Raw genomic sequence first — 22,732 nt, forward strand, 5'->3', positions numbered from 1 at the left:
CAGAGTGAGAGGACCTCATCACTAGTGTGCATACTCCTGGCCTGGAAGTGACCAAGGGTTAACTGTGGGAGTGTGGATGCCATTTGGATATGTGAGCTAGGATATCTGCTCACAGGCATGCAAAGAACTCCCAGCATGACGTAAGGCTAGAGCTGGGAAGAGAAAGGGGTCACACTGTAAACTATAGGTTGGGGACCAGCTCTCCCCAGGTCACCACATTTCAGCATAGAACTGAGAGTAGTGGCTCATCCCTATAATCCCAGCACTTTGGGAGGCCAAGGCAGGTAGATCACCTGAGGTCAGGAGTTTGAGACCAGCCTGATTGTTTGTTTGTTTGATTTACAACCTTTCAATGTTTTGACACATGCTATGTGGGCCTCCACTGTCCTTGTGTCCCTACAAATGTTCAAAGCTGACCTGAAAGAGAGGCTTGCAAGGCTTGAGCCCATGCTCGGATGTGTAGGAGAAACAAAAATGAGTCTGTGAGTCAAGACAGTGGGTGCCCCAGGCCCCAGCATGATGAGGCTGCCCTGCTGGAGTGGCTGTGACTCATGCCTTTCTTTTCAGATCACTTTCAGGGGAGATCACCTTGAGGCCTGCCTCCTTTCCCTGGGTTGTGATGTGATGGCAAGAGAATGCAGCAACTTTGAGACCTACTCCATGTGCTTTGAGCATGTGTTGCGTCATGCTAAGCAGAGGCTCAGCCACAAAAAGCAAGTAGGTTCCCAGAGAGACGAGAACTACAGTACAGAATGGGCATGCGCAGGGAGGCCAGGAGGCACTCAGAAGAGAAGAATAAAACCGAGGGGGTTAATGTGCATATAGCAGTTCTTATGCCAGAATTGAGGGTGAACTGTACCCTCAAATTTCTTTTCTAATTGGCTCATTTTCTTGGGCTCTGGTATTCTCAGTTGCACACTAGCGTATGTGCTTTGGAGGTTCCAGTGGGGAATACAAAAGGTGAGCAGCAAAAGGGCTGACCTTTCCACCCTTGGCAAACACAAGGCACCCACCGTGTGCTGTTCCTAGTCTGGGAAAGAAGCCAGGATCCTTGAGTAAACGTTCTCTTCAGTATGCATGTCATGAGTCAGTCTCACTGATGAGACTTCCTTAAAATACGAGCCCACTGGTGGGACGGAAGAGTCGCACTCCTGCCTGGGTTACACGCTATTGTGAAGGTAGTTTGCATCAGAGGTTTAGCGTTATTTTACTTTATACTTCAGAAAAGTTCAGAAGTCTAAAAGACTAGCAAAAACACCAAATGAAGCATTATAATGTCAAATAATGAGCCTTGCAGCCACCACATTTTGGCCTATTCCCATTACTCAGTTCTCAGCTTCAGTGTGGATACCTGGAAGTCGATGTTGTCTTTTGAGGCTGTGTTAGGCATTGAAGTCCAGTGGGACAACACACAGTCTTGGCTCCAGGCACAGCCAAGGTTCTCAAAATGGGGCTCCATTAACACACACAGGAAGTGTTTAGAATGTGTTGTACTGACCTGAGCCGTGGCTGGAAGCCTGAATGTTTGAGTTTGGTTGTGTACTGCTTTCTCCTGCTCAGGAATTAGATGCTACACAAACAGGCCAGCGTCCACCTGAAGACAGTGCTGGCCAGGTAGGTCATTTCCTATGAGAAAGGGTCTCTTCTCCATTTCTCACACCCACACTCTCAGGGTTAGCCAGCAATGGGACGCCTTAGTGTCATTTGCTTGCGTCACCTGTAGAGGTCCCGTCAATGAAGGTCCACTGCAGAAAAACCCAGGAGTGTGCTTTTACTTTTGGTACAAAACCCTCCTTAGGGGGCATTTTTTTTCTTGAGTTTTTTGGTCACTTTTGTCATTTTGTACTGATTTTGTTTTGTTCTGTTTTTGTTGTTACTTTGAGGAGTTTTGTTGTTGTTCCTTTTCTTTTGATGCCAGTTAAAGTGCATTCCAAAAAAAAAAAAAGGGATGTTTGGGCTGAGGTGTCAGGGGAAGGCCAGTTTGGATATGGAGGCCAAGACAGTAGACATATTTTTCTCTAACTGAAAAGGGCTTACGTAGTGGCTTTTCTGGGGTTACTCATTCACCAACCAATTATTGAGCACACTATGTGTCTGGCACTGTTCTGGGACTTTTGAATTACCCTTAAATTCTTCTGCCCACATTTATGTAGCAGGATGTTCACTCTCTTCATTAGGTTTAAAACAGAAGTGAAATTCAATACTGATTTATAAGAAGCTATCTTATAGTAGCAGTTTGAAATTCCTGAATTTGTTTCAGGAAACACACAGTCTGAATTGTTTTTCTCACACACACAGACACACACATTTTCTCTGCTTCTAGGTTGCAGAGCTCAGTCATGATATGATCATGGAAGTCACTGCTCTGAGAGCCCAACGCACAGACTTGGAAGAGGTGAATCTGAATCTCAAGAAGCAGATTAGAAAAGAAGTCCAAGAAGAATATGAAGCATTGGTCCAAGCTTTGTTGAGACCTGTTTACACAAAAGTGAGTGTCCTGTGTCTTGGGCCACCCATTGGGGAGCCGAGTGTAACTGATTCCCATGGTGGCTGCACACCCAGGGATCAATGACAGAATAATGGGCTTTGTGGTAACAAGAGATTCTTAGGCCCAAGAATTTTCTAGCTCTAAGCTTTCCCTGCAGAAAGAGAGTCAGCAATGGGTTGTCATTAACCATGATAGACACTGAATTTTAGGATAATATAGAAGTCTATTTTTCACCCTCTATTGATGGTTGCCATTGTCACTGTCTAATTGCTGCTGGGAGGAGAGGGTGTTCTGCTGCTCCAAATGCCCCATCTCCCCAGGTTCTACCACTGTTTTATCTATTAGTGTGACTTTCCAGAGTAGGGTGCCTACGCCAGGGCAGACCTTATGTAGGTAGCAGCAAGTGCCTCTGGAGAACTCCCTGGGTACATCCAGAATTTGAATCAGCTTCCAGCATTTTTTCCCAACCCTCAAAATGCCTGCTAGCCTAACACTCTCATTCAATGTCAGCAAACACCCATTGCAGAAGAGAAGTGATGGGTGCGCACGCGCCCGCAGCACTGTGGAAGCCAGTCACTTTCATCTGATGTTTACACAGCCATAAGATAGGTGCCCCACACCTAAAATGGGCCATCAGGGAGACTGACCCAGGTGACCTATCGCTGTGAATTTCAGTACTACCTACCACCCGCAAGTCCACAGCCTCCCCCAACCCTTCCGGGCTATTGGATGTACCCCAAAGCCAGCCCCATTTAGGTCCTTGTGTCTCTTCCCAGGGATTGCGGAGTGGCCTCTAGGGTTATTAGGTTAACAGGAGCTTCCACTGGTGTTCACCTTGGCCTGGTCATTCCAGCAAGAATTTCTTTCTTACTTTCAGTGTAAATGCTTACACATATTAAGGGACCAAAACCAAAATGTATTGGGTTTGGTGCTGTAGGAGAGGGATGAGCAGACAGTGAAGGCTAGAATTTGCTAAGAAACCTTTCAGGTGTGAGATTGTTGAGAAATGTCTTCAGTTCCTTTTAGCTTCCTCCAGATTCCTAGTGAAAAAGTAGATTCTTTGTTTCCCAGGCTGAAGTAGTTCCACCAAGCCTCCTACAGTAGGGAATCCCTATTATATTCCAGGGTCCCATGAAGGTGCTAAAGCTTCTCCTGTGTGGCCAGAGCCAAGCTTCCTTCTGTGGCATCCAGATGGGCACCCTCCTCCTGCCTTCCTCTTCAGGGAAATGGTTTAGAAGTGAGAGCTCACGGAGAATCCAAGATGGCCGATTGATAACAGCTTGGGATTGCAGCTCTCAGTCAAAGTGCAGAGAACTAGAGGACGCCACACTTTCAGACAAATTCTGGTCGCTCACGGAGCAGAAGATCCCCAGTGGAGGACCCACACGGGCCGCCAGCGCGACTCTTGTGGCCGGCGCAGCGGCTTCGCCAGCACCTCGGCGTAGCAGCTCTCGGAGCAGAGTAAACAGGGCCGGCTCCCCTTCTGACCAAGGTTTGGAGGACCCACACGGGTCCCCAGCATGACTCCTGAGACCGGCGCAGCGGCTGTGACGGCACCTCAGCACGGCAGCTCTCGGCGCAGAGTAAACGAGACTGGTTCCCCTTCTGACCAAGGTTTGGAGCCCCGGGAAGGCAGAGTCGCCTATTACGGACACAAGAAGGAAGCCAGACAGGAGAATCCTCGGCAGAAAAGCACCATCAGTCTTAACGCCACCATTCTGGCCCTGGGAACTAACAACTTGGACGTCCAATCAAGGGACCTAATCTGAAAGTTGGTAATTTCAAAGACGACAGGAGGATAAATTTACAAGGATGGGAAGAAACCAGCGTAAAAAGGCTGAGAATACTCAAAATCAGAACGCCTTTCCCTCTAAAGATGATCACAGTTCCACATCAACAATGGAACAAGGCTTGACGGAGAACCAGCGCATCCCAATGACAGAATCACTCTTCAAGGAATGGATAATAAGAAACTTCTGTGAGTTAAAAGAACATGTTGTAGCCCAACGTAAAGAAACTAGGAACTTTGAAAAAAGGTTTAACGAAATCCTATTGAGAATAGACAACTTAGAGAGGAATATGAGTGAATTAATGGAACTGAAGAATACAATACAGGAACTCTGAGACGTATGCACAGGTTTAAACACTCGAATTGTTCAAGCAGAAGAAAGGATAACAGAGGTCAAAGTCCAACTTAATGAAAGAAGACAAGATTAGAGAAAAAAGGATAAAAAGGAATGAGCAAAGTCTCCAAGAAATGTGGGACTATGTGAAAAGACCAAATTTACGTTTGATAGGTGTACCTGAATGCGACGGAGAGAATGAATCCAAGATGGAAAATACCCTTCAGGACATTATTCAGGAAAATTTTCCTGAACTAGCAAAGCAGGTCAACATTCAACCCCAGGTAATACAGAGAACACCACAAAGATATTCCTCAAGAAGAGCAACCCCAAGGCACATAATTGTTAGATTCACCAGGGTTGAAACGAAGGAGAAAATACTAAGGGCAGCCAGGGAGAAAGGTCAGGTTACCCACAAAGGCAAGCCTATCAGACTTACAGCAGATCTCTCAGCAGAAACTCTACAAGCCAGAAGAGAGTGGGGGCCAATATTCAACATCCTCAAAGAACAGAACCTTCAGCCCAGAATTTCATATCCAGCCAAACTAAGCTTCACAACTGAAGGAAAAAAATCTTTTATGAACAAGCAAGTACTCAGAGATTTTATTACCACCAGGCCAGCTTTACAAGAGCTTCTGAAAGAGGCATTACATACAGAAAGAAACAACCAGTATTAGCCTTACTAAAAATATACCAAAAAGTAAAGAGCACCAACATAAAGAAGAATTTTCATCAACGAATGGATCAAACAGCCAGTTAACATCAAATGGCAGTAACCCTAAATTTAAATCGACTAAATCCCCCAATCAAAAGGCACAGCCAAAACCCAACAGCATGTTACATCCAGACCTGTTTCACATGCAAGGATACACAAAGACTGAAAACAAAGGAATGGAGAAAGATTTACCAACCAAATGGAGAGCAAAAGTAAATAAACAAATAAATAAAAAGCAGGAGTTGCAATTCTCGTAGCGGATAAAATAGATTTTAAAGCAACAAAGATATAGTGGTAAAAGGATCAATACAACAACAAGAGCTAACGATCCTAACACCCAGGATCCTAACACCCTAACATAGAGACTTAGACTCAATGAGACAGAAAATTAATAAGGATATTAAGGACTCGAACTCAGATCCGGAACAAGTAAACTTAATAAATATTTATAGAGCTCTCCACTTCAAATACATAAAATATACATTCTTGTCAATACCATATCACACCTACTCATAGGTTTAAATGAAACATTGATTGGCCATTATTACCCATTTTTTTTTTCAGAGTAAAGCAATATTTCCATTCACCCTCCCTCTCTCTCTTCCTCTTTCTCTCCTTTACTCATTTTTTTTTCTTTCTTCTCTCAAAAAAAGAAATCAACTTGTAAACCTCTAGATCCAGGTTGGCAATGTCTCTCTCATTGCTTGAATTCCTTCCTTCCCTTCCCCCCCCTTCCTCCCTTCCTTCCTTCCTTCTTCATCCCTTCCTTCCTCCCTCCCTTCCTCCTTCCCTCCCTTCCTGCCTTCCTCCCTTCCTCCTTCCCTCCCTAAAAAAAAAAAAAAAGTGAGAGCTCACTCCTACCCCTACCTCTCGCCCCAAAGACACTGTGTTAGTCTGCTCAGGCTGCCACAACAAAATACAACAGGCTACACAACTTCAACGACAAAAAGCTGACTTCTCACAGTTCTGGAAGCCAGAAGTCTGAAATCAGGGTGCCAGCGTGGTCTGCTTCTGGCTGAGGGCGTGCTTCCTGGCTTGCAGGTGGCTGCCTTCTCGCTATGTCCTCACATGGCAGAGAGGGAGAAAAACAAAAGTCAGTCTCTCTCTGTCTTCCTAAAGGCTCCAGTATTATTGCAATTGGGCACCAGCTTTATGTCCTCATTTCAATCTTAATTATCCCCTAAAGATCCTCTCTCTAGATACTGTCACATTGTGGGTTAGGGCTTCAACATATGAATCTGGGGAGTGGGGGGAAGGGAAGGAAGTCCGTAGCACTGGGTCTTCAGCTGTACTTACCATTGATCAAGCTGTTTCCCCACAAGCTATTAGCCATAAGCCATTCAGAACAGAAACTTTCCTAATGAGGTTTCTGTTAGATCCTAAATAGGAAAGCAGCCAGCCTGATTCCCTCCTCCACTTTATCTGCATTTAACAAGGCTCCTCGAGAGTGGCTTATCTATAGCATCTTGTCTGGTAAGATTCTGCTGTGAGTCAACCTAGCAGCAAAAATCTTCGGTTCAGCTTCCCAAGTAACTCTTACCAGGGGCAGTTTGGCCAGCAGGCTTTCTACCTGTGACCTCCCACTGTCCTCCTGGCTCAGCTTGCCTTGATGTTGACAAGGAAGGCGCAATGTAAGATGTGCAGGCACCCAGATAATGAAGCCCTGAGGATAAAAGACAGCACTCGCAGGCCACTAGCGTGACAGAATAATTGTTTGAGTAGCTGATATCTTCATGTGAAATTACTCACAAAAGTTGTAGAAGGCAAAATGGCTTTTCTTCAACTGCCCTTCACACTACCCAAATCCATTTTACTTCCTTGACTTGAGTCTGCGATTTGCAGGAGAAGCTGGATGAGAATCAGCTTAATTTGATCCAGAAAGCGTGTGAGCTCAGCGGTGAAGTGAGAACAGAAGGGACTGACAATATGAAGGACCTAAAGAAAAAATGGGTCTCTGCCAGCCCCGATGAAGGAATGAAAGAAAATCCAGCCAAAGTATGTGATCTCATTTAGCAATGGGATATCAGTGTTTCATCCCAGTATCTAACCCCATCATTCACCCCGTTAGCATTCCAGCCTGATTTCCCCGAGAAAGCATTGCTTCAGACATTTTAAAGGGGCACAGGGACGTACTGCACAATTTTGTCATCTTCTAGAAGGCATGTTTCTGATGTTAGGGTTCATGCCCTTCCCAGGAAAATGTTGGGGGCAGCCTTTTCTGAAAATAAGCCTTCTTAGCAGGAACAGCTGTGGGCCCTGGAGTGGGACAATTGCAGCCTGGCCACCCTGGTGTGCAAAGTGAGGAGCCTGGGCCGCTGGAGGCTGGCTGTGCAGCAGGCATGCTTCCAGGCCCAGCTGAGCAGGTCAGAGAAGGTACACTCTGGCGGGGGAGGCCCAGACAGTCTCCAGGGTGGCTGGCCCCAGGCCTCCATGGCTGCAGCTGCCATGGTGTCACTGCAGCCATGGGTGGCACTGGTGTCAGGGTCAGGGCCAACCATCCTGAATGATCTGACAGTTGGCAATTTTTCCTGGGAACAGGCTATGTCAGAACCTTGGGAGAAACAGAAATGGGGCAGAAGCAAATGGGGCAAGAAAGAACAGATCAGAGAATTCAGCATAAGGGAAGGAAGTGAAAAGATGGAGGAAAGGCTTCACCAAAGGCTTGAGGCTGCTTTGTCAAAATACTGCATATCTTTGGGTTTCATACGTGATTATCTGAGGAAAATGAAGTCACAAAATAATAAGCAAGGAATCTGTTTTATGGCAAATTAAATCCAAAGCACATATTGATAACTATTTGTAAAATTTCACATCCTGTTTCTGAAAGTATTTACTCTGATATGTCACCCTCTTCTGAATTAAAAGCACGGAAGCAGACGAGGTACAGTGGCTCACAGCTGTAATTCTAGCACTTTGGGAGGCCAAGATGGCAGATCATCTGAGGGTCAGGAGTTTGAGACCAGCCTGGCCAACATGATGAAACCAAATCTCTAGAAAAAATACACAAAAAAATCGCCGGACGTGGTGGCAGGCACTTGTAGTCTCAGCTACCTGGGAGACTGAGGCAGGAAAATTGGTTGAGAGGTTGCAGTGAGCTGAGATTGCACCACTGCACTCCAGGCTGGGTTGACAGAGCAAGATTCCATCTCTAACTAAATTAATTAAATAAAATAATATGAAAGCAGTGACTAGCAGGAGCTCCCTTCTACCAGAAGTTTGAAAGAAGGATGGATGGGAAAGTAATTTAGATACTGCTTGTGAAACTGAAAATCTGGAAAGGAAATCTATTTCCTGTCTTATTGTATTTGGGATGTTTACAGGAATTTATTGAAAGTAAATAAGAATGTTTGCACATCAAACTAATGGCAGAGCAAGAAGTGGGTTTATTCCGTCAGCAGGTCCTGGCTTTCAGCAGGCCCTGGCCAGGGTGCAGGCCGACAGCGTGAGGATGTGAAAGCAGCAGGACAGCCATGTACCCCAGCCTCAGAGCCTCTTCCTCCCTCCCTTTGCAGTTCACTCTGCAAAGCTGAACGTGGCCACCAGACATGGTACTGTGGCTGCTAGGAGCAGTCACCAGAGCACCACAGTGTGAAACCAAGCAGATGGCACAGCCAGGAAAAAGACAGCCTGGACCTGGGCTTCCCTTCTCCCCCTCCTCTCCAGCCCAAAAACCAAGGGCAGTGGCCTAAAGGCTTTTGTTCTTACTCATATTTGATTAAGATAAGAAAACAGTACTCATAAACAAGATCATTATCACGTGCATGCCTGTGTGTGTGTGTGTGTGTGTGTGTGTGTGTGTCTGTCTGTCCGTCCCTGTTTCTCTGAGAATCTTTTTGCTAGAGGCCGTCCTGGGATCCTGTGATCTAGGCCTCTGCCTTGAACACAGGTTTTCCATGGGGCAAGCATGCTTCCCGTTGACAACCCTTGGCAAGCAGAGTGTGGCCCAGCCTGCAGTATTATCTCCCACGCAAGACTCCGTCCTTTCCCAATGATCCACACTGTGTCTCACATTCAGAAGTTACTGCTGTGTGATAGGGGCTGGCACCAAAATAAAGACATCCTAAGCCTAAGCAGTTCCTAACTGCCAACCCTCTGGGCACGAATGAAGCAGGGAGACTCTAGGTTTAGAGTGAGAACAGCTGAGTTTAAGTAACAGCCTGGGAAAGCTAGCCATATTTAAAGCATGAAATTTAATTTGTTCATCTTGGACCCTAATTCCTCTATGATTCTGTATCAGATGAGTTAATTATGTCAAGAACATGGTAAACTATAAAGTTATCCTACCACTATGAATAATAATTATTAATATTGTAATTAAGGGTTGGCCATCTAGTACTTAGGATAATACTTATTAGAAAAACTTTGGAACAGAACCAAATCATTTCTACCCTTATCTTTCTTTAACCATCTAGAATCTGACTTCCTCAGATTTTTGCAAGTGAAAACAGAGCCTACATCAGAACCTCCTTTCCTCGCTCATTGTGCATATGGCATGGACCTGTCTCCTTGGTGTTAAACACTTCCACGGCTACCTCCTGACAAAGGCTCCGTGACAGTGTGAATGTTCTTTGTGCTAGACCCCATCATCTGGTTAGCAAGCTAGCATACATATTTTCACCAAGTCTGGGTATTAACAGACCAAACGATTTGCCCTGGCGCTGATGAACAGTGGTGTGATCACATGCCTAGCATTCAATGTCTGTTCCGCTTCCCTCTGACTGTCACTGCAGGGCTCACAGTGTAAGTGCCATGCTAGGCTAGACCCTGGTGCTCTTGCTAGCATAGGACAAAATCATTGGGCCATATTTCCTAGAGTCCAGGAACACACCATGTAGTTGTGTCCCTGCGCCCCAGAGTAGAGGATGGTTATTAATGTTGTCCAACCTCTCCTGCCTTCTGCTGGGAAAAAGGGCTCCCTGCCACCTCCTTTCCTTTGGTCTTTTCCTGCCACAGGCTCAACTGCTGAAGGCGTTAAAACATAGAGTGACCCAGGAAGCTCTCACCCAGCGGGAGCTGGATTTCATGAAAACATCCAGCATGAAGAAGCTCTTGGAAGATGTGGGGCAAAAAGAACAGCAACTGCAGCTCCTTAGTGAAGAGGCTGAGAGGGCTTCTAAGCTGGGCCAACTGCAGCAGAAAACATGAAGAGAGACCTCCACCAGGTAAGCTTCACCCTCATTAAAAGGGAGTGTACCCCCAGAGTGCAGCTGGTGCCCCAGTGAGGGCCGCTGCATCCTCCCCTGCATGCCCATGCCTGTCTCCTGTCCTCTACAGCAGTGTTTCTCAACCTCTGTCACTTCTAGACAGCACAGGAGAATGGGAGCGTCTCTCCCCACACTGAGGGGATTGCTGGGCAGGCCATGATGGCTTGACTGCCGCAGGGCTCAGAATCTCAGCATCCCTGTAACCTACCAGAAAAACCTGTTTCTACCCAACTCTCACCTTTGAACTAGGAATCTATTAGAAAATTCCAAGTAACCTGGAAAAGCAGCATTTTTGTTGTTGTTGTTTTGTCTTTTTGTTTGTTTTTTTGAGGTGGAGTCTCACTGTGTTGCCCAGGCTGGAGTGCAGTGGTGTAATCTCGGCTTGCTGCAACCTCCACCTCCCAAGTTCAACAGTTTTCTGCCTCAGCCTCCCAAGTAGCTGGGATTACAGTTGCCGACACCATGCCCGGCTAATTTTTTTGTATTTTTAGTAGAGACAGGGCTTCACTATCTTGGCAAGGCTGGTCTTGAACTCCTGACCTTGTGATCCACCTGCCTTGGCCTCCCAAAGTTCTGGGATTACAGGCTTGAGCCACCATGCCCAGCCAGCAGCAGGTGTTAATGGAGGCTATTACAAGAAGATTTTATTCAAATGTTTCAGGAACTGCAGAGACAAAAATGAAAAGCAAAAGTGGTTTGCAGGTCCAATGTATTTTGTTAAATATACCCAACAACAAAGAAATAGAAGGGAATACTAGAATGTAGATATGGATTAATACAAATGTCAACAAAGCAGAAAACAATGTAATTCAATAAAAAGGGAAAAGAAATAGTAATTTCCAAAGCAGGCACCTCACACATATCCACTGAACGAGCAGATCACTTAATTCATTTACCAGAGATAGAAGGAGATGGAAATTGAAGGCAAATTATTGGTCAAGTGTGTTTTTTTTCTTTTTTGAGACAGAGTCTCACTCTGTTACCGAGGCTGGAGTGCAGTGGCGTGATCTCGGCTCACTGCAACTTCCACCTCCCAGGTTCAAGTGATTCTCCTGCCACAGCCTCCTGAGTAGCTGGGGCTACAGGCACATACCCTGACACCTGGCTAATTTTTGTATTTTTAGTAGAGTTGGGGTTTCACCATGTTGGTCAGGCTGGTCTCAAACCCCTGACATCAGGTTATCTGCCTCCCTCGGCCTCCCAAAGTGCTGGGATTACAGGTGTCAGCCACTGTGCCCAGCCCTGGTCAAGTGTTTTAAATGCTCAAGGAAGAGAGCAATCAGGAGAATTCTATCTACACAAATAAATGACAAAACAGATTAAAAATTGAATTGAGAAAAGCTGAAGAAAATATTTGTATAGAAATGGAGAGAGAAAATGAGTAGCTTTAGAATAAAAGAAAATTAGAATTTCATATTTATTGCATGAAAAGTAAACAAAAGTGTGACTGAACGTATAAGAAAAATTTGGCATCCCAATTTTGTCCCATAAATTATGCTTTTCTAAAAGCCACCAAAAAAAACAGGGAAGTTTGTAGATCAGTTTCTTCAAAGTTGTCTCTAGTGAATTATTTGTTTCATGGCAGAGATTCTAGAGGTGGTCAAAACAAATATTTTGAGGTTTCTCTCAACAAATGTGCACTTTACCATATGTATGTAAAAGCCATAGACCCTTTGTAGGCTACCCCTCCAGCTCCCCTGATGGCTCAAGTGTCCCTGTGCCTACCTACCCTAAACAGCAATCCTCAGCCAGCAAGACCTATGCGCCTCCCCACCCCAACCCCGCCACGCCTTCCAGCCAGGAGAGGCTTCTTTAATCCATCATCAGCCTCTGACTCCAGATATTCACTGTCTGACCTCAGAGAGCCTCAGTGTCCTAGCCTGTTGCCTGTACCTGTTTGAGGTCACTTAGAGCAGGGGTCTCCAACCCCTGGCTGTGGACAGGTAGGGGTCCATAGCCTGTTAGAAACTGGGCCTCACAGCAGTAGATGAGCAGCCAGTGACAGCATAACTGCCTGAGCTCTGTCTCCTGTCAGAGCAGCCGAGGCATTAGATTCTCATAGGAGCACAAACCCTATTGTGAACTGCAGCTGTGAGGGATCCAGGTTGCCTGCTCCTTATGAGAATCTAGCTCATACCTGATGATCTGAGGTGGAACAGCTTCATCCTAAAACTGTTCACCCCCACCTCCGTGGAAAAATTGTCTTCTATGAAACTGGTACCTGGTGCCAAAAAGGTTGGGGACCACTGCTTTAGAGCACAGGCCCTGGAGGGGAACTGAGTGGCTCATTCCCCCAGTCCTCCAGCTACGTGGCTTCAGGCAAGATCTGTGGTCTTTCTGTGCCTTGGTTTCTTCATCAGTACAATGGAAATAATGAACTCACTTCATTGGATTTGAGGGATAATTAAATAAGAAATTAGCTAATTCAAATGAAGCCCTTAAAACCATGCCTAAAACAGGCATGGCAGTGTGTGCCTGTAGTCCCAGATACTTGGAAGGCTAAGGCAGGGGGATCGCTTGAGCTCAGGAGTTCAAGGCTGCAGTGAACTGAGATTATACCACTGTACTTGAAAGAGTAAGACCCTGTCTCTAAAAAAATTTTTTTTAATTAAAAAAAAAATTAACGAAAATAAACAGGCCAGGTGCAGTGGCTCACTCCTGTAATCCCAGCATTTTGGAAAGCTGAAGTGGGAGGATTCTTTGGGCAACATGGCAAAACCCAGTTTCTACAAAAAATACAAAAATTAGGCAGGGTGGTGGTGTGTGTCTGTGGTCCCAGCCACTTGGAGGGCTGAGGTGGGAGGATCACTTGAACCTGGTTGTAGTGAGCCAAGATTGGGCCACTGCACTCCAGCCTGGATGACAGAATGAGACCTTGTCTTAACAGCAAAACCAGTGTGTAGTACATAGCTCTCCGTAAATGTTGGCTGTTTATATTTTTGCTGGAAATGTGAAGGTGGACAGCCTTGGAAACAGGTAGATAGACCTGGACTCAAATCCTGGCTGTGTGGCCTTGGGCAAGTCACTGCATCAGACTCTGGGACGTGGGGGTGAGTGACAAGGAGGTCCTGAGGAAGCGTGCTTCCTTGCTGGTATTTCTCGGGTTTCCTAGTGCCAGCCTGGCTCAGGAAATTTTGACATGTTTTCTTGGTGCCTGCTCACAGGGAGTGAGGATCCTACACAAATCCCTGTAGCCTGGAGAGGGACTTTGGACCTAGTTTATATTAGGACGTTTTCCTAACTCTGGAGCTCTGGTAATCTGAAATTTAAACTATGCTTGGGAGCCCCTGGACATAAGGAAGAGCCCATTTTAATGTTTAGGGCAAGCCTATGTGGGGGCCTTCTGGCTGGGTCTGTACAGGCGGAGTGGGATGTACAACACACGTGGCTGAATGCTTGAGATTAGCACACGTATTCATTTCCTAGGGCTGCCTTAATAAACCACCACAAACTGGGTGGCTTACTAGAATAAAAACACATTCCTTCACAGCTCGGGAGGCCAGAAGTCTGAAACGGATGTGCTAGCAAGCTGGCTCCTTTTAGAGGCTTTGGGGAAGAATCTGTTCCATGTCTATTCTGAGTCACATTTGGTCCTGGCATTCCTTGGCTTGTAGTTACCTCACTCCAATCCTGCCTCTGTCATCACAGAGCCTTCTTCCTCTGTGCTCCTCTGAGTGTCTGTATCCTTATCCTATCTTCTTATAAGGACAACAGTCAGTAGGTTCAGGGCTCACTCTAAATCCAGTATGACCTCATCCTAACAAGTCCATCTGCAAAGACCCTGTTTCCAGATAAGGTCACATTCTGAGGTTCCAGGTGGACATGAAATTTGGGGGGTCCTCTTCAAACTATAGTATGTATTACTTTTCTACAAGTAAAAATAATGAGGAGATGATAAATGGAAAAAGCAAAACCACCTGTGATCTGTGCAGATGATATGCACTTTGGACTCGGGCCCTGTCTGGCTGGGGAGTGTGGGCTGGCTGTGCACAGGGAGAGCCACACAAGGAAATACAAAGGTTGCTTCTGGAGGTGGGCAGGGCATTCCCAGCAGATGCTGAGCTGAGAGCAGAGATCTAGGAGAGAGATCAAGTCTTTCCTCCACTTGAAACTGTCCAGGGGCTCTGACAGGTCCTCAATGTAGATGGCATGACTGGGCCTCCAGGGTCTTATGTGCCCTGGGCCCTCACTCCCCTCTTCCTCTACCCATCTGATGAAATAAACATGAAAGATATAACCTTGTGAATAAGCTCCTAGCTATTATAAGGTATAAGGGATTCCACGGACTGCCTTTGTTCCTTTCTGGTTAAGTTCTTCGTCTTCCTGAAGCTCTTGATTCTCAGAAGGCTGAGTTTAGCCTAACCAGGACTTGAAGAGCTGATTCTCTTTTCAGAGTAACCTAGAACCCTCATTCTCCCCTGTGAACTGAGGAAATGAAAGTGAGCACAAAGCATCTCTGCTTCTCATTTTCCCCTCAGATGAGAGCCCGGCTTGCCAAGGAGAGCAGCATGAAGCTGGATGCTCTCCAGTGTATAGAGGAGCTGCAGAGTCAGCTTCATGATGCCCAACAGTCAGCTGTCCCCACGGGCTCACCAGGCGGTAAGGTTACCCCCCGTTCTGGCTAGAAAACCCTCCCAGTCTCTGGGGTCTGAATTGAAGAGGGTCTCAGGGAATCAAATAACACTGGATAGTTATTGAGTGGATTCTCCATAGTGTTTGTTGAATGACACATGAATGAATAAATCTTAATTCTGATTTACAGTCAAAACGTCCTACTTTAGTACCTTGGAGTACTGACATCCAATACTAAATGGTTTTAGTAATAAAAAATTGGTCCCAGACAGGCGTGGTGGCTCATGCCTGTAATCCCAGCACTTTGGGAGACTGAGGTGGGTGGATCACAAGTTTAGGAGATCTAGACCATCCTGGCCAACATGATGAAACCCCATTTTTACTATAAATACAAAAATTAGCTGGGTGTGGTTGCACATGCCTGTAATTCCAGCTACTCAGGAGGCTGAGGCAGGAGAATCACTTGATTCACTTGAACCCAGGAGATGGAGGTTGCAGTGAGCCGAGACTGTGCACTGCACTCCAGCCTGGCAACAGAGCAAGACTGTCTCAGAAAACAAACAACTGGTCCCGGACCAGTTCATGGGATTTTGAGACATCTTAATGCTTCGGGATACCAGTGACCCCATTTCTCAGTCATTCATAAAGTACATTATGATTCTTGGGTGCTGGGGGTTTGGGGTGTCCTTGAAAATAACAGTCAACATAGTTCTTTGAGCAGTGCAGTCAACAGGCAGCATGGAGCTGAGATCCCAGGATGTCTCTAAACCAGCTTCCTCCTTTTTAAGATGGACTAAATACATTCTAAGTTCTCTTCTAGATCTGACTATCAGAAATATCACCAAATATCACTAAACCATGATTGGCCTATTATGACTGGCCACTTCTCTTCTTTCCTGTTCTGCACATAGTCTGGTAGTTGAGTATGTGGGCTTTGGAGTGAAACAGCCAGAATTCAGGCCCTGGCTCTGTCACTGCTAGCCGTGTGACCTTAGACAGGTTAATTAACCTCTCTGTAAAATGGGAGTACTCACCTCAAAGGCTTGCTCTGAGAGTAAATGAATAACCCGTCTGAAACGTAGTATAGTGGCACTTAGTAATTGTGTAAGTGTTGGTTACTGTACTTGCATACATGTGTTTAAGCCTTTATCTGAGTTTCCTTTTGGCTACTTTCCAGCATGAATGAGCTGAGAGAACACAGCCTTTCAGAAGCACAAAGTCACAGATCAAGTTACTTTGGGTTTACTAAGAACAGAGCTGGGCTTTGCAGTAAGGTTCACAGAGCCCTTCTCCCTGCCTTTGGGTTGCTGTCAGGACCTGACATTGGGAGCTGGTGTCCTCTGCTGCTCCAGCCCCAACACAAAGAGCATCAAGAGCACCCAAGGGCCCTACTTTGACCCTGACCCTATGCAGTTCTGTACCTTACACTGCCTTCTCCATGTGCTGGGGGATTTTTTTCTTCTTTCCCTTTCCCCTCTGCCTGCAGCCTAGCCAAGGATCTTTCTAATCCCTTCCTGCGTTAATGCATCCTAGTGAACTGCCATCCATGTCCTCCAACACCTGCCCATTGAGAAGGAGAACTAGAGGGAGGCACGAGGCAGGTGGGGGAGACCCAATTCCCAGGATTGGGGTGGGGGCAGGAGTGGGAAGGAAGCTTCTTTCTCAGGAAGTAGAGGTTACTCCTGGGCTTCAGTCCCCTTCTGTTCCCCTGTACAGAAAGAGGAGGGGTTTGAGGGCACAGCCAGCTATCATCCACACTGTTAATGCTAAGCAGTAAAAGCCATATTCCCACTCCTCCTTCCTCCACTGTTGTCCAGCTGGAGTCTCAAAGTGACCCAGATGTCTTCTGCAGCATCCCTGCCTCCCAGGTCAGAAACACAGGTGCACTCAGGGGCAAGCTCTCTTTATTTACCTAGGATCTTGCAACTCCTGAGAAATGACAATTTTTTTCTAAAGCAATTATTTTAGAAATGCTTAAGGAAAAGATGAAACCACTTGGCTCATAAAACTGTAAAATGTTCAGAGGTGGGCTGGCTAAAGGCAGCTTCCTCAAGGTTTGAACTACTTCATGAGGACTGGTTTCACTCTCTCCATCTCTGGGTCTGAGGAGGCTGGGAGCAGAAAGGAAGTGGGGCCCTTGGGAAGCAAGATGACAGCCACCTCTGTAGCTTCCACCTCTGTTCACGCTCAGCATGGCAGGAACGGGGTGGAGATGGGACAGTTAAAAAGAACTGGGCTCTGCCTGGACTGACTTGGGTCATGCTGCCAATTTTGAACAAATCACTGGAGCCGCAGACTAAGATGCCTGTGCCTGGTTGGCTTAGGGCCAGCTCACCTGTTCCTCCACTGGAGCTAAGGGTTGAGTCAGCTCGCTCTCTCCCGCTCTCTGCAGTAACTGTTTTTGTTTGTATGTTTGTTTCTTTTGAGATGGAGTCTCACTTTGTTGTTCAGGCTGGTGTGCAATGGCATGAACTTGGCTCACTGCAACCTCTGCCTCTGGGGTTCAAGTGATTCTCCCACCTCAGCCTCCCCAGTAGCAGGGATTACAGGTGCCCACCACCAGGCCCAGCTAATTTTTCTGTTTTTTTAGTAGAAACAGGGTTTCACCATGTTGGCCAGGATGGTTTCAATCTCCTGACCTTGTGATCCGCCTGCCTCGGCCTCCCAAAGTGCTGGGATTACAGGTGTGAGCCACTGCACCTGGCCAGCCAACTGTTTTAAATTCGCCTTGTCTCCTCAGACCTTCATACATTCCCCCACAACCCCTCATCCTTTCATCTCCCACTTCACAGAGAAATTAGAAACCCTCGGACAGGAACACATCTTCTCCCTGTCTCCCAGCCCACCTACATCTGTACTCTGCTGCTTCTCCTTCCCTCCTGTGAACATGGAAAGGGTGCCCCTCTTCTTCCCCAGGCCAATCCTATGTAAAGGGCCCATCTGCTGCTACCTTCTCAGGGGCCTTGAACTATCTGCTTCTTTTTTACATACTGGTATTTCTCGTCCATGCATCCCTCTAATCCTGGAACCAACAATTACTTATTGATCATGTATGTGCCAGGATCATAAAATCCACATATTCCTTCCCTGCCACTGGCCTTTCTCTTCCCAGTCAAACTTCTTAAAAGAGCTGCCTATAGTCACTTTTGTGATTCACTTCACTTAATTTCTCTCAGGTTTGCCATTCTCAACTTGTGGCTTTCAAATGCTGCTCATCACCTCATGGTCCAAGATGGCCACTTAAGCTTTCTGGACAACAGGAAGGAGGAAGGCAATAAGAAGGGCCCACCCCTCCCTTGAAGCTTGAAGAATGCTTCCTCCAAGTCACTTATGACATTTCTGCATATATCCCATTAGCCAGCACTTAGCTCCAAGACTGCACAAAGGAGACTGGGAAATGTAGTTTTTATTCTAGGACACTGTGGAACAAAACATGTGAGGTCTATTTCTAAGAAGAGAGGGAAGATTTGCAAATGAGGGCCAAGTATAGGTCTCTACCACACCACCAGCAATCTGATTTTTCTCACCACCATTTCATTGCAATTGCTCTTGCCAAGCTCACCTTGACTTCTGTCACCAAGTCCAAAGGACACTGCTGAGTTCTCACTGATTTCATGTCTCAGCAGCATTTGAAACAGCTGACCACACCCTTCTAATTATTTCCCTGGCACTGCTCCTAGTGGTTTCTCTCCTCTTTCTCTGGCTGCTTTTTCTGTCTCCTTTTCCAGTTCCTCCTACTGTATCTAACCTGTAAACATTGAAGTTGTTCAGGGATCTTTCTGGCCCCTTCTCTCACCTCACATTTTCTGGATAATTGCATATGTTCCCACAGCTTTAATCATTGTTTGCCAGGTCTACATCTGCAGCTCAAAACTCTCCTCTGAGCTGTAGACCCACATATCCAATGGCCCATATATCCACTGAATAATGTCTGCATTCATGTGTCTCAGGCTCACAAATTCAATGGGTCAAATGGAAATCTTCCTATCCTCTTCCCTTCTTGACTACTTTTGGGGTTGGGGTGATGCTGTCTCAGCAAATGGTAGTGCCAAATATCCAGTTGCTTACGCCAGAAATGTGGGAGCTATTCTTTGTCACCCTGCAAATCCAGTTAATTTGAATAGCTCTCAGTCCATCCACTTCTACCTACCACAGTCCGAGTCTCTCCTTCTCTTATACTTGGTTGTGTGACTATCAGGCAAAAAACTCTCTCTAGGTTTTGACATATTTGCTCAAAATTAATGAAGCTGAAAAGAAAAAATTGATTAAGCTGAGTTAAATGCCAATTTTAAGCTCTAAATTTTATGAATTAAGTCTAGATTCAGGAGTTTGAGGTTACAGTGAACTATGATGGTGCTGCTGCACTCCAGCCTGGGCAGCAGAGTGAGATCCTCTCTCAAAAAAAAAATCAAAAATCAAAATAATCTAGGCTTATCCATTGCAACCAGATATATAATTTCACATTTTTAACTTTAGAGGCCTTATGTCCCAGGCTCAATACTCCCTAAGTTCTGCTTCCACATCATCCAGATACTCCCAGCAACACTTTTTAAAGACTAATCTCACAGGCAGTAAAATAACAGGACAGATTCAAAGGCCACAGACTGTAAGTAATGATAAGGTTGGTTACATGCATTAAACAATAAAGCCTTTCAATTTGATGTTATGGTTTTTGGGTCACTTCAGACTTACATTAGAAAAAATTATATATCAGGAGCTTATCTAGGTGCCTTAAATCTGGATAAGAAAATTCTGATGTTGAAATAATTAAGCTCTGTACTAGCACCTTCTAAATTACAAGTCAATAAATGGGTGTGGAATCAGTACTAACACCTTGCTGTGCTCCATCTTTGAATTTTTTTTTTCCCAGTCATCTTCAACAATTAACAAGCAGCATCAGACTCCTTATCTGAGTTCCCCAACAGAGCAGAAATAGTTTCAGAAGTCATTTTAAAACAAGTGAGAAATGTAGCCTCCAGAAAAATTCTTAGGGTTCAGATTAGCATATATTTGAAACACTTATAAAATATTTGTTTTTAGTTTATATAAAACAACATATACTTCCTCTTCCACTGCCTTCTCTCTACTGCTTTAGTAAGTATTTTACTCTTTGCTCCATTTTCTTTCAGAATCCCTTATAGAGATTCATGTATCTAATCAATACATTTAAGAATTCCTCCCCATTACCTAAAGAAAAATTAGGAGGAAGAGATTTAATCATTCCTTCAGAGGAAAATATGCCATTCCAAGAAATCATTTGACGGTGTAATTCTGCAGCTGATGGCCTAGTTATAAGGACTAAGAGTTTCCAGATTTCTAAACATGCAGTTACGAAGGGGGAAAGACAGTTTGGGAAGATACCTAAACACCATCTTGACCAAGTGAGGGCCACATTACTAATGTCCACCATTTGCTTTACTCACCAATCTCTGTGCAGTCATCTTTCTCGAAAATGTGAACTTTTATTATGTGTCTATGTTTCTGCAAAAGCCTTTTCCAAAAAGAAGCAAAGTTCACTTTGTATGTGTGAGACCACAAGGGCTTTCAAGAATCACTTTATCTCCATTTCACACTGAAAGCTGCAAGCATCATGGGAGTGTTGGTGATCACAACTTGTTGAAAAGGCTGCTAAACTGCTAAGTGCATTAGTGACAATTTATTATATTTGAGAGATTTAGAAGGATGATGGTCTAAGGCTAATTGTTTGATGTACATTGCCCTACTAAATAAATAAACCCTATAGTGAAGTGTCTTGTGGGCCCATTGGCCCAGTGGCTATGCACAATATGGGGACCCCAAGCAAAAAACCTCAAGGCCAGGGAAGGTACACAGTTAGCTGGAACTTCTTTAGATCTCAGTTCTGACTTCTTAAGCAAGGCCTATGAGACAAGTCAGATAAATACTGATTGAAGAGGAATTTATACATGGCTGAAATGTAAGGATACAGTTAATTTTCTAAAAATTAGCCCTGTACTAACAAAAATAAAAAATTAAGAAATTTTTAGCTTACTTGAAATATGAGCTATGTTTTCTTCCTTAACTGGAAATGGCTTTCCATTGATGCTTTCCATTCATTCTTGACCAATTCCCTATAGGACAAGCAGCAAAATATGTACAAGAAGGCATGCTACATGGCCTAACCCAGACTGAATCAATGATCTCGGTCTCAATAACAATGAATTTTTATGATGCTATAACAAGAATTACTCACCATGTTCTTAACAAACACCAATTACAGGTACTTATTAAACACAAAGGATTGATGATGTTTTCCTACCTAATATGGCAGAAAATATTCACCTGACAGCTTTTCAGGTCCAAACAGCTCCATCCAGATTCCCATTTAGAGCTGACTGGTGATCATATCTTCTTTTTCCAACCTTTATTTCTACGAGTACTTGAATGAATAAAAATAACTCTAAAAGCCAGTATACCTCGTATTTTATGAATTTTTCTTATCTGTACTTGGAAGATAGTGTTGAAGGATTGAGATGATTACATCTTGAGTGTCCCAGGTGAAGTAATGGGTTGGTCCTAGACTTTAAAACCTAAGCATTGATTTGAATTCCTGCAAGCTACATGGTGGAGTGCTACTTGTGTGGCACCTCCTGTGAAGGGGCCCCTCCAGCACCCCTTTGAGTGGTTTTGCAGTCTCAGTGAACTTCCCAACCATTTAATAAGCTTTGGGCAGATCCTCTCCAATGAGGTCTGGATCTCAGCCCTGAAGGGTAGTGTCTGGTTCCTATATCTGCTATCCTTGTATTCTTTAGAGTTCTCTTTATTGCTTATAAGCAATATGCCAGTCCTTTTTTATAGTTAATTCTTTAAATCAAACTTTCCCTATTTGAATTACTGTGTGCTTTCTGTCTCTTGATTGGCCCATGACTGATACAGAACTTGTTCCAGGAGTGGGGTGTTCCCAGAGGATAGACCTGCTATGGTTTGGATGTTTTGTCTTCTCCAAAATTCAGGTTAAAATTTAATCCCCAATGTGGCAGTACTGAAAGGTAAGACCTTTAAGAGGTGATTGGGTCATAAGGACTGTGTCCTTATGAATGGATTGATCTATTCATGGATTAATGGATTACCTGTGGTAGATTGTGCTAAAGTACCTGATGAAGCATGTGCCTTTAGAAGCCTATAAATTGTTAGTACATTGACTCTCATGGCAGTCATGTTGACTATAGAGACTGTGGTGTGAGGTGGATTTTTCTGAATGCACATCAGCACTTAAAGGAAGAAAATGACAAGCTTATGACCTTTAATTCTGGGCTTAAGTCATGGTCTGAAAACTAGAGAGCTTCCATGATAGCCCTAAAAGTATCTCTTCCCTTCTCATAGTCACAGGGATGATACTGCTAAAAATCAAGCACAAATTTGTATTATGGGCATGCTAAATTACAATGATAGTTGGATTTACAAGCTCATCAAGTTTCTCATTGCCACTGAGATGGGCCCTGTGATTTCAATGAAGAAAATGCAATTCCAAAGTGGAAAAGCCAGGTTGGCAGGCTTTAACTGGCAAAAGACAAGGTGGGCACATCCATTATAAAGGGCAATAGGGTTGTATAAGTGGTCAGAATTCCTTGGCCTGCAGAGATCTTTGGTAGTTAATGTGTCCCCAGGTATG

At 44.9% G+C, this 22,732-nt stretch overlaps 1 pseudogene across 1 annotated transcript; it reads left to right on the top strand.

The window, feature by feature from the left end:
* The first annotated feature begins 386 nt into the window (after positions 1–386).
* LOC100390965 (coiled-coil domain-containing protein 162-like) lies at positions 387–21,556 on the top strand (annotated as a pseudogene). The gene is made up of 9 exons (XR_008480790.2): positions 387–717; positions 2,324–2,488; positions 7,169–7,321; positions 7,568–7,699; positions 8,647–8,798; positions 10,280–10,488; positions 15,009–15,129; positions 19,581–19,712; positions 21,341–21,556. The product of XR_008480790.2 is annotated as a coiled-coil domain-containing protein 162-like (transcript).
* Positions 21,557–22,732: the final 1,176 nt, after the last annotated feature.

The sequence above is a fragment of the Callithrix jacchus genome, chromosome 4, assembly GCF_049354715.1.
Source record: "Callithrix jacchus isolate 240 chromosome 4, calJac240_pri, whole genome shotgun sequence".
In the NCBI taxonomy this organism is placed as follows: domain Eukaryota; kingdom Metazoa; phylum Chordata; class Mammalia; order Primates; family Cebidae; genus Callithrix; species Callithrix jacchus.